Raw genomic sequence first — 14,931 nt, forward strand, 5'->3', positions numbered from 1 at the left:
TGAGATGATTATCAGCATACTCTAATTTAGTTGGAAGCTACTGTCATATAAATGCTGAAAAAGATGAGGAAAAAAGAGAAGCCTCTGAAGAGAAACTAGACTATTTGTATAATAGCTACTTATATTAATTAGATGCAAGACAAAAGAGAATGTATTTTTCAATCATTTTCACAGACCTCAAATTCTTCAGCATGGCTATTAAAAAAAACCCTTTATGTTACCCAAAAAGTGTTAGATTTGGATGTGAAAAGTTCCAGTTCTAAATATTACTGCCAGATTAATTTACAGAACAGGGCAGTTGAAAGATAAGAATAATGCAAGGGTGGCAATAATGTAAGAGATTTGGTATAGCTATTTGGGATCTGAGAAAAGAATCACCCTCTTAATACTCATTATTTCAAACAAACATAAAAAGTATGTGCCTTTTATTAGCTGGTTTTAATGCTTCTTTGGCAAGGCACATGCTAATTATTGCAGACATTACAATATAATATTTATTAAAATGAGCAATTACTTTACATGCCTATTAAGATGAAGAAACCTTTCTGTGTATTCTGCTGTCTAAAATTGCCTTTCTAATCTGTTGTATCAATGAGCTGAACTAATTTCATTAAAGTAAGCATTTAGCTTTTCAGCCTTCCCTTTCAAAAAGAACTGTCTGACTTCCACTTAGCTGCTTTGTTTGCACATCTGTTGTGCAGCATACAGATGAATGAACAGGCTATTCTTTCTTTATTTCATGAAGCAGAGTCCTTTCTCTCATCTTGTGAAATTAATTACTTGATTAAAGCAATATCTATTTATTTAGAAAGAGTAATAGGCCAAGCAGGAAAACAAATGAAGTTCCAGTTATGCTAAATCTGCAGTGTACTGCAGCTGGAATTCAGATTAATTACCGTCGAGCTTTCATCCTTCACTTGTTTTGGTGCAGTGACCAGCCTTCATAGGCACTCTGTCAATTGTGTGTGTGTCTTCTATTGCTATTCTTCTAAACTGGGTTTGTAGAAAGCACATAAATGAGATAGTCACCCACTTAGAACTCTTTCCTACTGGAAAAGCAAATACCCAATTGAATTGAAGGCTACCACTTTACAGAAGATTATAAATCTAATTTAGTTCCCTATGACCAAATCCTAGATAGATTTATTTACTTATTTAGTGTCTGGCTCCTACATAGAGTACAGTTTCTTTAAGGGAAGGGAAATTGGATTTCAGCCCTTGAACAAAGGAGATAGATGTACAATACTGCACTCTAGCCACTGCAGTGGTGGTGCAGTGGCTAGAGTGCAGTATTGCAGGCAAACTCTGCCCACAGCCAGGAGTTCGATCCTGATCATCTCAAGGTGAGACTCAGCCATCCATCTTTCCAAGGTCATAAAAATAAAGACCCAGATTGTTGGAGACAATATGCTGAGTCGGTAAACTGCTTGGAGAGGGCTGTGAAGCGGTATATAAGTCTAAGTACTATTGCTATTGCTATATTTTAAAGAGGCATTTACTACATGCTCACCTCATTGTGTCTCTGCCCAGTTTTACAACTGTTGTAACTTTTCCAAATCATACCAATATTTAGATTAAGAAAATAATAACTTCATTGTTGTCTGGTTCTTTCACTTTCTATCTCCCGACCCATTTTTTTCTGTGAAAAAGAGGATAAATTTGAAGAAAAAAAAAATTAGGTGTGATCTCTCTCTTCTTTGCTTCCTGAACATCATTTTAAGTACTGAACAGGATATGTTTCGGTAACTTATGAAGAAAGTAGTAAATCCAAACAGTTTTAGCTAGTTGGTAGTTTGCGGCAAATCAGTGCTAAAGTGAAAAAAATATAACTGGATCGAACTTAACTATAACATTCAAAAGAGAGGGGGAGAAAACTAGGTAGAAGAATTAGTCCATATTTGTTGAAAGAGATTAGATTCATTATCCACAATCAGCATGTTCATATTTAATATATTGCTTGAGAGGCATAACTAAATTACAGAAGGATTTTATTCATCTAATCGTAGTTTTTTTAAAAAAAAATTCACAATCTGATGTAGAATGTCCCAAAGGTGCTTTTTCAAAACTCAACCGAACTAAGGAAAAACAAAGTCCAATTGCCTTTTGAAAAAGCATCTTTGGGACAACCATGATCTGGGTGACTGAGAATCTTCATAACCATTTGATGCAGAATATCTTCTGTATATCTTGTTTTCAGAAACAAAGATGGAGGACAATGACTATGCCATTTGTTGCAATCTGCTAAATGTCTTTTCTCAAGACTCTTATTATAAACACATAAAAAGTGATTCTTTCCTCCCACAAGCTTTCCTTCTCAGTTTTTTCTTTCTTTTTCCTTATTATCTAGATGTTCATTTCTCCTATATATTTATTGCTGCATCTTAAAAAGGTGCTGGCCTTCGGCCTTTTGAATGAGGTCTGCATGCTTAGTCACCTTTGCTTTGTTCTGTGTCTGTCTTTTGACTGCTGTTTAACAGTTGAAAGCATAGATAGAACTGGTTTATAGACATTCCTCACTGCTATTCAGAGGTGAGTTTCAGCAGGTTCTGACCAGTTCTGGAGAACCGGTAGCGGAAATTTTGAGTAGTGTGAAGAACTGGTAGTAAAAATCCTGACTGGCCCCACCCCCATCTATTCTCTGCCTCCCAAGTCCCAGCTGATCGGGAGGGAAGGGAGTTTTTACAGCATCCTTCCCCTGCCACACCCATCAAGCCATGCCACGCCCACCAAGCCACACCCATAGAACCAGTAGTAAAAAAATTTGAAACCCACCACTGCTGCTATTATATATTTTATATAATTTCACTTGATATTTTGGGCAAAAGGAATAACACAATCAAGGCAGCTATTTCAGTGTAGCCAAGATGGGTTTTTATTTATACACCAGAACTTGGAAAAACTATATATTTCTTGGACCAACTATACCGTCCCTATGCTATTTTATTTAAGGACTACTTTTGAAAATATACATAGATGCAATACTATGCATGATTCAGAGCCTTGCTAGTTTAGGTCAAAGGTTCATGTAACCCAGAATTCCGTGTTGCATGCTAACTGCAGTTAGATGTAGTCAGGATATCACAGGACTGTAATAACTCACTAAAGCTGTTGCTCCTTGGCGGTTGGTATTTAAAGGATGGTACAACAGTGATCCAGGAGAATAATATATATAGCCACCATGAGACTAATGCATCTAAAGATAAGTGAAAACTTTGGAAGCTTCTTCACTTAGCTTTATTGCATGAGGATAACATAAGATGACATCACAAGCCTGCCACAAGAAAAGGCAAGGTGGGCTACATTGAGATTCAAACCAGGTTTTTTTACCTGCTAAGCAGTCAAACTCATAAATGATCTTTTATTTCTCAGCACTTAACGTGAGGCCAATTTTGGTAGCTGAAGAAGCAACCAAAATTGGCCTCAAGATCAATGCCAGGAAATTGAAGATCATGTATGTGAGCTCCACCACATAGATACGGAGAATCACACTTGGATCACAGTGACTTGAGGAAGTAGAAAGGCTTTCCTATTTGGGTAGTGCAATCACTCAAAATGGAAATGCCGAGAAGGATATCAAGTGCCGTATTGGAAAAGCTACAGCTGTTTTCCAGAGGTTGAATAAAAACTGGCCCTCATCATCTATCTCAGTGAAACTTAAATTCTGTTTGCTTACCACTATAGTGAACTTGACAGCCATTTATGCCAGTGAAGCATCACTGAGTGGAATGGAATGGAATGGAATAGAATAGAATAGAATAGAATAGAATAGAATAGAATAGAATAGAATAGAATAGAATAGAATAGAAAACAGTGTTGAAAGGGAACTTGGAGGTCTTCTAGTTCAAACCCCTGCTTAGGCAGAAAACCCTATACCAGTGATGGCTAACCTTTTTGCCATCGCGTGCCAGGAGAGGGGGGGAGGGTCATGCATGCACGTGCCCACGTGCATGTGTGTGCAATCCCCTCCCCCTCCCCCCCCCGCTCCTGGCACATGATGGCCTGGTAGGCCCGTTTTTCTTTCTTACCTGGTTCCAGATCCTCTCTGTGTATCTGGGAACGGTGAAAACAGCCTTTCCCACTCCCTTGAAGGCCCTACGGAGGCTGAAAAAGCCCATTTCCCAACTCCCGGTGGGACAGGAAGTGACATTTTTTGCTGTCCCCAGCCTTCAGAACCTCTCTAGGGGTCTCTAGGAGCCTCTCTAGGAGTCTCTAGGAGCCTCTCTAGGAGTCTCTGGAGGCTGGGGACAGGAAAAAACGTCACTTCCTGTCCTACCGGGAATGGGGAAATGGGCCCTTTGAGCCTCCATAGGGCCTCCAAGGAAGTGGGAGATACACAGAGAGGATCTGGAGCCATGTAAGAAAAAAAAATGGGCCTTCCCCACCTCCCCCAGGCCCTCCAGAGGCAGGAAACAGCCTGTTTTTCTACTTCTGGTGGGCCCAGAAGGCCCGAAAATCAGCTGGCCAGCACGCGCATGCACCCCAGAGCTGAGCTGGCGTGCTCACTAATATGGCTCCGCGTGCCACCTGTGGTTCACCATCATGGCCCTATACCATTTCAGACAAATGGTTATCCAGCATCTTCTTTAAAACTTCCAGTGTTGGAGCACTCACAACTTCTGGAGGCAAGTTGTTCCATGATTAATTATTATTTATCCTTAGTTCTAGGTTGCTTCTCTCCTTGATTAGTTTCCACCATTGCTTCTTGTCCTGCGCTCAGGTGCTTTGGAGAATAGTTTGACTCCCTCTTCTTTGTGACAGCCCCTGAGATATTGGAACATTGAGTTAATCAACAAGACACTCAATGTCTTCCAACAAAGATATCTTCACAGAATCCTAAAGATTCACTATTTTGACCATAATTCTAATGAAGAAGTGCCCCGAAAGAGTTTCTCCTGCAAACTACTTAATGTTGCATGCAGAAGACTTCAACTTCCAGGTCACATTCTCCCTTTGGAGAACAATCAAACCCCCAAGATGGCAATGAGGTGGACTCTCCCCCACCCCTGATGCCAATGACCAAGATGATGTCTTCAAAATACATGGCGAGAACATTTGTGGAAGACTTAAAGACTCTAAACATCCCATGGGAAGACGAAGTGCTCCCACAAGACCAAAATTCTGGAAATCCCTTGTTGGACAATATGCTACATAACATGGGAGGAGCTAATGCTAATATGAATCACTCAAGTTGGATTAATGTTTTTCAATGTGTAGATGTTCTACATTTTTAAAAAATTCAAAATAAAAACTCTGTGGGAAGAAGGACAGGCTAAAATTTTGTTGTTGTTGTATTAGCATTTTCTTCCCTTGAAAATATTCAGAAAATACTGGTAAGTCAGGACCAATTCAATCTAGTTTGGATTATGAATGTCTGCAAAAAAAAAAAAAAAAAAGCTCAGAAAGCAGCAAGGACCCATCGATCTGTAATATAGATGAAAAATGACTCTTGCTACAAAACAAAACAAACAAAACAAAACAAAACAAAACAAAACAAAACAAAACAAAACAAAACAAAACAAAACAAAACAAAACAAAACTGTTGCAATATTTTCAGGATCAGACTCAATAATAATAGTAAGAGTTAAAGGTTTAAATATACTTCCTTTTATTTACAATAGGCATTCTATATTCACTGAATATTCACAGATAGAAGCAAGGAAAAGGGTGAAGGTGGCTCCTTATATATACAATGGGTGGAGCTATAAGTGGGAGTGGTGAATTATGAATACATTAAGAATTGAAGAATAAGTTAACCCCTGATATCCCATTCATATACTATTTACACATTAGAGAATAAGGCATTTACATCTGACAAATCCCCCTCTAAATGCCGATTCGTTATACAACACCAATTACATTCAGATTCAGGACAATACAATACATACAATTTAGAAGTTAAATATTTGTGCTGTTTAGAAGGTAAAGGCTTTGTCAATATGTCAGCTAATTGTTCTGAGGTATCACAATGCACTGCTTTAATAAATCCATCCTGAGACAATTGTCTCACATGTTTAAATTTTATATCTATATGCCTGGACCTTTGTCCAATGGCATCGGATCTAGATATTTCAATGGCTGCTTTATTGTCTTCATGCATAACAAAAGGCAAAGCAGGTTTTTTCCAAACATCTGAAATTAAATCATTAAACCATACAAGGTTATTAGCAGCTTTGGATAAACAAACATATTCCGCTTCTGTCGTTGAAGTGGCTACTAGTTCTTGTTTACCAGTGTACCAGTAAACTGGACAGTCATTTAAGAGAAAAATATAACCAGATGTACTTTTTCTGCATGATGTGTCTCCAGCCCAATCCGCATCTGCGTAACATGCAAGCTTTGGTTCTTTATTATCACTAGGTTCTAATACTAAACAAAAATCTAGTGTACTTTTCAGATATCTTAAAATTCTTTTAACAGCTTCCCAGTGATACATTGTTGGTTTACTGACGTGTCTGGATAATAAATTGAGTGGTAAGGCGATATCTGGTCTAGTCCAATTAGATATATAAAGAAGTGAACCTATGATTGATCTATAAAATGTGTTATCCTTGAATTCAGGAGAAGATTCATCAGTATTTCTAAGAAAATCAGTTTGCATAGGAGTATCACAGGGTTTGGCATTGTTTAAATTGCATTTATTTAAAAGTTCTATAATCTTATCTCTCTGAGTAAGTTTGAATCCCCTTCTAGTCTTATTAATTTGGACACCAAGATATTTGTTCACTTTGCCTAGAGATTTCAACGATAAATGCTCATTTAGCTTATTTACAAAAGTTTCTCTTCTCTCTTTGTGTTTTCCTATATATAAAATGTCATCTACATAAATTAATACAAATTCAATGTAATCATCACCCTTTTTGACAAAGAAACAGTTGTCAGCAGTGGTAGCGTTGAAATCCATGGTCTTAAGTACTTTCACTAAACAATCATACCATCTTTTACCAGATTGTTTTAATCCGTATAAACTCTTGTTCAGTAACCAAATTTCATTTTTGTTGGTGTATTGACTGTGAGGTGCTCTTACATATATTTCCTTATCTAGTTTTGTGTGTAGATACGCAGTCTGTATGTCATATTGAAATACATCAAGATTGAGTGCTGATGCTACCACTAGAGCTGTTTTGACACTCTCTGTTCTTACTGTGGGGGAATAACGTGTCAGTATAGTCCTCCGGATATTTCTGTGCATAACCTTGTGCAACTAATCTAGCTTTGTATAGAGTATTGCCTCCTTCTAAGTTCTTAATTTTATATATCCACCTGGTACCAATAATTGTTTTATCTTTAGGTGCAATTGCAGGTGTAAATACATTCAATCCTTGTAAACTTTCCATCTCTTTTTTCATAGCTAGTTCCCATTTTTCTTTTTCTTCACGAGGAAGTTTTAACACTTCCTCATATGTATTGGGTGTTATTGGTTCGCCATCCATATGCATTATGTAATCTCTGTATTTATTTGGCATTTGATTTCTGTTGTTCCTAATGGCTCTTTCAGGTTTGCTATTGTTATCATGCAAATATCTTGCTTCCTTTTTTGTTAGTGTGTCTGTCTTTATTTTGTGTTGGCTATTTGTCCAAGTTTTGGTTTTGTTTTTATATTTGTTGATATTTTGTTTTTCTATGGTCCCTTCCTCATGGGATTTTGTATCTTTGCATTTATTAGGAAATATTTCATTAAGATGTAATTTAGACCAGTTGGCCTGTTCATGGAACACAGCTGTTCTGGAAACTATAAATTTGTTATTATTATCAATGAATCTGTACCCTTTGGTGCCAGTTTCATATCCCATAAATCTGAGTCTTCTGGATACGTTTTCTCCCTTCCTTCTCAACTGTTTAGGTATGTGTACGTCTGCAGTGACTCCAAATATGTGCATGTGTGCTAATTTTGGTTTCCTATTATACATTACTTCATATGGTGTCTTATTTACAATACTGGACCAGGTTCTATTTTGTGTGTAATTTGAATAATGTAAGGCTTCTGACCAAAATTGTTTGCTTAAGCCAGCATCCTCCAATGTGCACCTAATCATGGTTTGTAATGTGGAATTCTTCCTCTCTGCAATCCCGTTCTGAAACGCAGAAAATGGACTAGACGTGTAATGTAGCATTCCTCTATCCTTTAACCATTGGGAGAATTCTTTAGACATGAATTCACATCCTCTATCTGTCATAATTTGTTTTATTCTGATATTGTGTTGTGTTTCTATGCGTTTGTAAAATTCCTTAAATTTTTGAAAGGTTTCATCTTTGTGTTTTAATGTATAGACAAACCCATAGCGGCTATAATCGTCTACTATTGTCAGGAAGTAACGTTTTCTATAAGTGATTGATGGAGTTAATGGGCCAACTAGGTCCATGTGTACTAAGTCAAAAATTTTGTTAGTTGATCTAGTAGATTTTCTTGGCCTGGGACTAGTTTTTAGTTTTGTAGATTTACATACTGAGCATTCCAAATAGTTTTCACAATTTTTTATTTTGACACCTTCTGCGTGTTCAGTCATTTTTTGTACTACAGGAAAACTGGCATGTCCTAACTTTCTATGTAAGATGTGAGCACACTCATCATGAATTGGCTTACCTATTTTTGGTTTTTTTTCATTGTGTGCATCTGCATGATCATGAGATATTTTACATTCATCATTGTCACTGTTGCTAATATTTTCATCATCTGCTTCAATACAATCTTCCATATTTGAATCAATGTTATGCAACCATTTTTCTTTTGTTATCAGATAAGGTAGGCCTCCTTTAATCATCACAGTGCCTACACTTATTTTATTTTTCTCCAAAGTCGCTTTTCCCTTTGAGAAAACTATATTAATGTCAGAATCTCTACTTAGTTTTATGGCACTTAGTATGTTATGAGGTATTTCAGGTATTAACAATACCCCCTCTATTTTTCCTAGACCAGGCAAGGTTACATTCCCTCTGCCTAATACTTGAACCTTTTCTTGGTTAGCTACCTTTATTACAAATTTATCTTCTGTAAATGAAGACAATATATTTTTGTTATTAGTGGTGTGATTAGTTGCTCCAGAATCAATAAGCCAATTATTGTTCTCATTTTGCTGTATTTTAGTGTTGTCTTGTTTATTTAGTCCATTCAGTGAACCAGATTTTCTCTCCTTTGAATTTTCTCTGCCCCCTCTATTTTCTCTGTAATTTGGTGGGCTTCTATATCTATGTCTATCTATGGAAGACTGTCTATAATTGTATTTGTTCCTATATTCTGATCTATGTCTTTCCTTTGAAATTTTGGGACAATATCTTCTATTGTGTTCCCTGGATCCACAATTGTGACATTTAAATGTTTCATTATATTTTTCTTGGAAAGCTACTTTCCTAAAAGGTTTGTGCTCTGTGTGATTGCTAGAACGATTTTTTCTTGAATTGTCTTCTGCTATCAATTTGTTGGATAGACTTTCTATGGATAAATATCCTAGATTGATAGTGTCTAAATGTGACATAAAACTATCCCATGATGAATCAAGTGAGTTGATAATAACACTTTTCATTGTTTGGTCTGAAATCACCTCCCCCCTCAAATGCAGCTCAGCTCTTATTTTGTTTAAAGATATTAAATGCTCACTTATGGAAACCCCTGGTTTTACTCTAGATGAAAAGAAATCCTTAGACATTCTTGTGGTAGTAGCTACACTGTTGCTGTGAAACAAATTAAACATGCATTGAATAATTTCTGAAACAGTCAGATTCGGTTTGATGCTATGATACATTGCAGGAGACACACTAGATATTATTAAGAAAAAGGCTCTATGGTGTAAACAATCTATTTTTAAAGTCCAAGGTCTTTTTGGGGGACTAGTGATAAAAAATAGTAAGTTTTCCTTCATAAAGACAACCTGGAGCTGTTGATACCATTCTTGCAAATTAACGCCATCAACCCTTAGTTTTGGGAAGTCACTGGGTAAGTTTCCCACATTATTTTGTCCATTACTTACAACCTGAGGTAGTCCGTGGTCTCGCAAGTGTAGAAAATTGCAAAACGGCATGGGGATGCTCGCAACGAGTCTGCGTGGTTCTCTCGCCAGTTCATGTCTTCCCGGACCGTCTGCGTAGTTTCGCGCATGCGCGTTGTCCATTTCTTCTTTGGCATCGTCGTGGAAGGTTCTCTCCATTGCGGCTCGCTCGCTCTGTTCCTCTTCGGACGAGTCGGTCTCTGGTTCGGCCTTTGGAGTTCTGACGACGGCTGCTGCTCTTCTTTTTCTTTTGGGGGCGTTGGCACTTGCTTCGGTCTGTGGTGTAGGGCGGAATCGACAAGGCTCTCTGGGTTCGGGCGTCGTCGCTCTCGAAGTCAGGATGGGAGCGGGCAGGTCTTGAGGTATCGGCTTGCTCGCTCGCTTCTTCGGTGGCTCTTTGGTAATTTTTAGTTTTGGCCCAAATGCAGCAAAAAGCGTTTTCATTGCTGACTTTACTTGGGATCTCGTTGAGTCATCTTCACTTTCTGATTCTGACTCTTCCGAGGAGTTTGAATCCTCTTTTTCATTTTCGTTGTCTGATAACGTTTTTCGCGCCGAAAATTTTGAACTGAGCATTTTGATTGGCTCTGCTTCGCTCACCTTGGAGGCCTGTTGAAACCAAGATGGCTGCCATTCAAAATTTCGCGCGGGATCACATTTTTTCTTCTTCGTAATGACTTTCTCTGTAGTCATATCACTCACTATTTTTGGGTCTTTAGGCTTCTCATTAGTGATGTTTTTCTCTCTCGCTGCTCCGCTGTTCTTCAGCATTTCTTGGAGGTTCGCGATGAGGCTTTCATCATTCTTCTGGCTTTTTAATAGTTTTAATATCTCTGACCTGAGTTCGTTATTCTCTATTTCGATTTCCTCCTGGTCATCATTTTCATCTATTATTTCTTTGTCTTCAGTGGTGTATTCTTCGGATTCTCTCGAAATTGCGTTTGTGGATTCGTTGATTATTTCTTGTTCTGTTTCCATTTCTTTGCTGTAGGCCCTGGTGTTGGGCCTATCTTTCTTAGACATTTTTAAGTTTTTATTGAGTCAATTAACCATCCTCTGCTACCAGCTTGTTGCAATATTTTCAGGATCAGACTCAATAATAATAGTAAGAGTTAAAGGTTTAAATATACTTCCTTTTATTTACAATAGGCATTCTATATTCACTGAATATTCACAGATAGAAGCAAGGAAAAGGGTGAAGGTGGCTCCTTATATATACAATGGGTGGAGCTATAAGTGGGAGTGGTGAATTATGAATACATTAAGAATTGAAGAATAAGTTAACCCCTGATATCCCATTCATATACTATTTACACATTAGAGAATAAGGCATTTACATCTGACAAAAACAAAACAAAACAAAACAAAACAAAACAAAACAAAACAAAACAAAACAAAACAAAACAAAACAAACACCCTGCAAAAGAAATATAAATTGTGTGTGCCTGCTTTTTCTTAGAAATGACTGAATTTTCTTTCCTGGTCCAAGCAGATTGGATCCATTTGTCCAATATGGCCTCCATTTCACTTGGTCTTCCAATCCTTCCTTGCAGAGGAGGGCCCTGAAAAGCATTAGGAAAGAAAAGCGGTGTTTGGGATCACTAGTATGTAACCTCTTGTTAGCTATAAAAACAGTGAGCTCACTAACACCATTGCGTAGATTATTTCTGGCTTTGAAGCAACCTGCTAAATGTCAGTTCACTGAAAAGAATGACAACATGTGGAGACATGAGAAGCTATGCTCAGTGCTAATCACCCTGCAATCAGCAGTACTTTAACTGTATGAATGGATTGATTTTAATAAGGTTAACATCTGTCACTTCCCAATATACTTAGCATTAAGTTCATACATATCAGAGTCTTATTGTCAGGCTTAAGATTGGCAACGGCAAATAAATACCATCACAAATGTCAACATCTTTCGCATATGTTACTAATTTTTAAAAAAATACAGAAATAATGGTATTTATTCCTGCTTTTATCACTATTCAATTCACATGCCAAAAGAGTTGGGCTGTTGCTGCTTCCATACTGCTGCCAAGAAATATGTGGCCATGCCTTGTCAAGGGAACCTTTATTTATCTTTTCAAAGTTGATTTAATTTACCTGCTTTCAAAATTCTCCCAATTGGCATTCCTACCTTAATTTGGCCAGATATTTGAAAGGAAAGATATTTTAACCTATTAGGGGGAACACTCTGCATCAGTATGGACCCAGCCCCAACATGATGCTCGTTGCAAACCACGACTGAAGGACATTCCTTGGTACTGAATATCTGGCTTCAGTGTTGCTATGGATCAGAAGAAGGAAGTATATTCGACCCACCATGTAATCTACCTCCACTCTTAGAATATGATGAGGTTCATCCTATACTGGTGAAACCTCTTTTTGAAGGTGGGTTGTGCTATAAAATGGGTAGCACTTGGAAGTTGGAGCTGGTGAGAACTACAGAAGGGAAATATTATTATTATTATTATTATTATTATTATTATTATTATTATTATTATTATTATTATTATTGATTAAGTTTTTTGATATAATAAATACTGGTTCAATAGTGTTAGCGTGAACCAGATTAATTTGGTGGTGATTGGCTGCAATTTATTAACTTGACTTCTCAGAAATCACTTGTTTACCCAGAAAGTGATTTTGAAGACAACCATTTCAAAAAGAAAAAAAAATGCTTAGAAACACACCTGAGAGGGTATGGAATAGTATTGCCTTGGGCCCTCTATGAGCCCCCATTAACTTCCATTTTTATTGATTTTTTTATTCTGATTGTTTTGGAGAGGGTGCTGTTTTGTGCATCACCCAGGGCTGTTTTATAATATGGGTTACTCTATAAGCCTTTCAAAACTAACAAATGATCATCATCATCATCATCATCATCATCATCATCATCATCATCATCATCATAAAATAGCCTGTTGCTATGTTAGACGTAGATCTGTTTAAAACCCAGTTTACACTATGCAGGCTGGCCAAGAGAATGCAAAAATATTCTGTGGGAATTTCTTGGGAAATATTTCTTGGGAATCTGTGTTGTTTTATCCTTTTGGATTGATGTTTTGCCCTTTTTTGCAGGATCTTTTTCTCCGCAAAGAGCCAATGTCTTGATTGCCTCAGTCCTGGGCTGCAAGCACAAGGCAACATATGTCTACTTACCCTGCATTAAATTCCATTGAATGAAATGGTTCTTACTCTAGAAGTCTACATTTGGGACTTCTAGTTGTCTTCAGTACTGAATTTCCACTGCCTACATGTGAATGGAGAACCTCTATAGGTTCAGGAGGTTTTCACAGCAGACACTCATTCTGCTCACATGGCACCCCACCAAAAAGAGGAAGAGGACGGAATATTCTTCCTTACTCCCCTGAAGCCATGGCTGTGACTTCTCTTCCATTCCTGACTCATTTCAGCCACCTGCATTCATGATTTCAATTTCTCTTACTCTAGTCTAGTACATTTAATGCTAGATGTTGAAGACCACACTTCCATTCTTTGAGGATCAAACAGCATTGCAACTGTATTCCTATAAAGTATTTGAATTTTATATAGAATTGTACTTTGGGGTAAAAAAAAAATTAGCCTTAATCTAAGATTGAAAATAAATCTCCAAACTGCATGGATTAAAGATGCCACAGGAAGGGTTGTTATTTGTTTCCTAACTCAATCCAAGTTTTAGGCATGTTTTCTCAAAGCTGATCTATTGGAAAGTGTTGTGCTCTCCATCCAAATCTCATGAAATCTCTATCTGCAGAAACCATTTGTTTCCGTTGTGGTGTAAATTCCACCTCTTATGTACTTGCTGTGAGGTCACTACGGAAGCCCAAAGGAGTGGGGTTTGCATCACAATGGCACAATGCACATTTTATCATTCTTTCCTCTTACTCTTCCCTTCAATAATGGTAATAAGAGAAAACTTCTCTTTCCAGTGATGAGTATTTTCAACAGGAATACTTCAGTACACAAAGTTTTATGAAATTTGCTTGGAGAGGGGACAATGTGTACTTTATTGGAAAAAGAACTGTAAATACATTATTATTGAATTAAAAACTGCAGTGACAATTCCAAGTGAAGCAATTGGCTAACAAATATTCCCGTAACTTTTGGATATGGGAATTTTTGCATATTTGTCTTCTGAAATATAATTAAGGGGGAGCTGCCAATAATATCATTTTTTACAATTTGCTGTGACAGTTGTGGAATATAAGCTTAAAAAAATATCTAAGCCTAAATATCAGAACTGAAAGAAAACCCCAGGAAGTATTTCAAAGGAGCACCAGGAAGAGTATTAAAATTTAAGAGCAGAATTTTAAGCTAAATGTCACTTTTTAATGTTAGGAGAAGCACTCTGGATCTAGCTTAATTAGATGATTAAAACTCTGGTATATAAATGGCGAAATTAGACAAAAGATCATTTCTGGTGCAGAGGGAAAATGTTCAGAAAGGTAAAGGTAGTTAACATTTTTAAATTATTAAGGATTTTTTTCTAGATAATCCTTTCACCAGATTTCTTTTCACAAGATTCAGCATGCTAACTGCAGCAGTTTTGCATATAACACAGCTAACTGCATCTACAAAGTGCTGCTTTTTGCTTTCTGGAATTTCTTGTATGTTGAAAAATGAGTGAAAACTTGTTTTAGCTGACTAAGTAGTAGTAGGTGGTGGTATCTATTATTCACAAATGTCCAGGGGCAAATATAAGAAACCATGTACTGAATTAAAGCTGAATGGATATCTAGTTGCTGATATGTCCAGAGGTGAAAGGAAAGTTTGATGCTGGAAATCTATGTGTGCCATTAATATGTGGAATGTCAGAACCAGAAGGCAGGCTTGTTGTTAGACCAAAATGTCAAGTGTGAAGATGGGCAATCTGAAAACCAGGAAAATAAAATGGGCTGGAATGGATTATTGCAAATCAAAGAAACATCAGTCTTTTATTGCAAGC

The 14,931-nt window shown here is 37.2% G+C and overlaps 1 protein-coding gene across 1 annotated transcript in view; it reads left to right on the forward strand.

Annotated features, from left to right (window-relative positions):
* CSMD1 (CUB and Sushi multiple domains 1) overlaps nt 1–14,931 on the forward strand; it is a 1,157,523-nt gene that overhangs the window by 676,512 nt on the left and 466,080 nt on the right. The window lies entirely within an intron of this gene.

The sequence above is a fragment of the Pituophis catenifer genome, unplaced genomic scaffold, assembly GCF_029215685.1.
Source record: "Pituophis catenifer annectens isolate HBS135680 unplaced genomic scaffold, rPitCat1.0.hap2 SCAF_1, whole genome shotgun sequence".
Lineage (NCBI taxonomy): Eukaryota > Metazoa > Chordata > Lepidosauria > Squamata > Colubridae > Pituophis > Pituophis catenifer.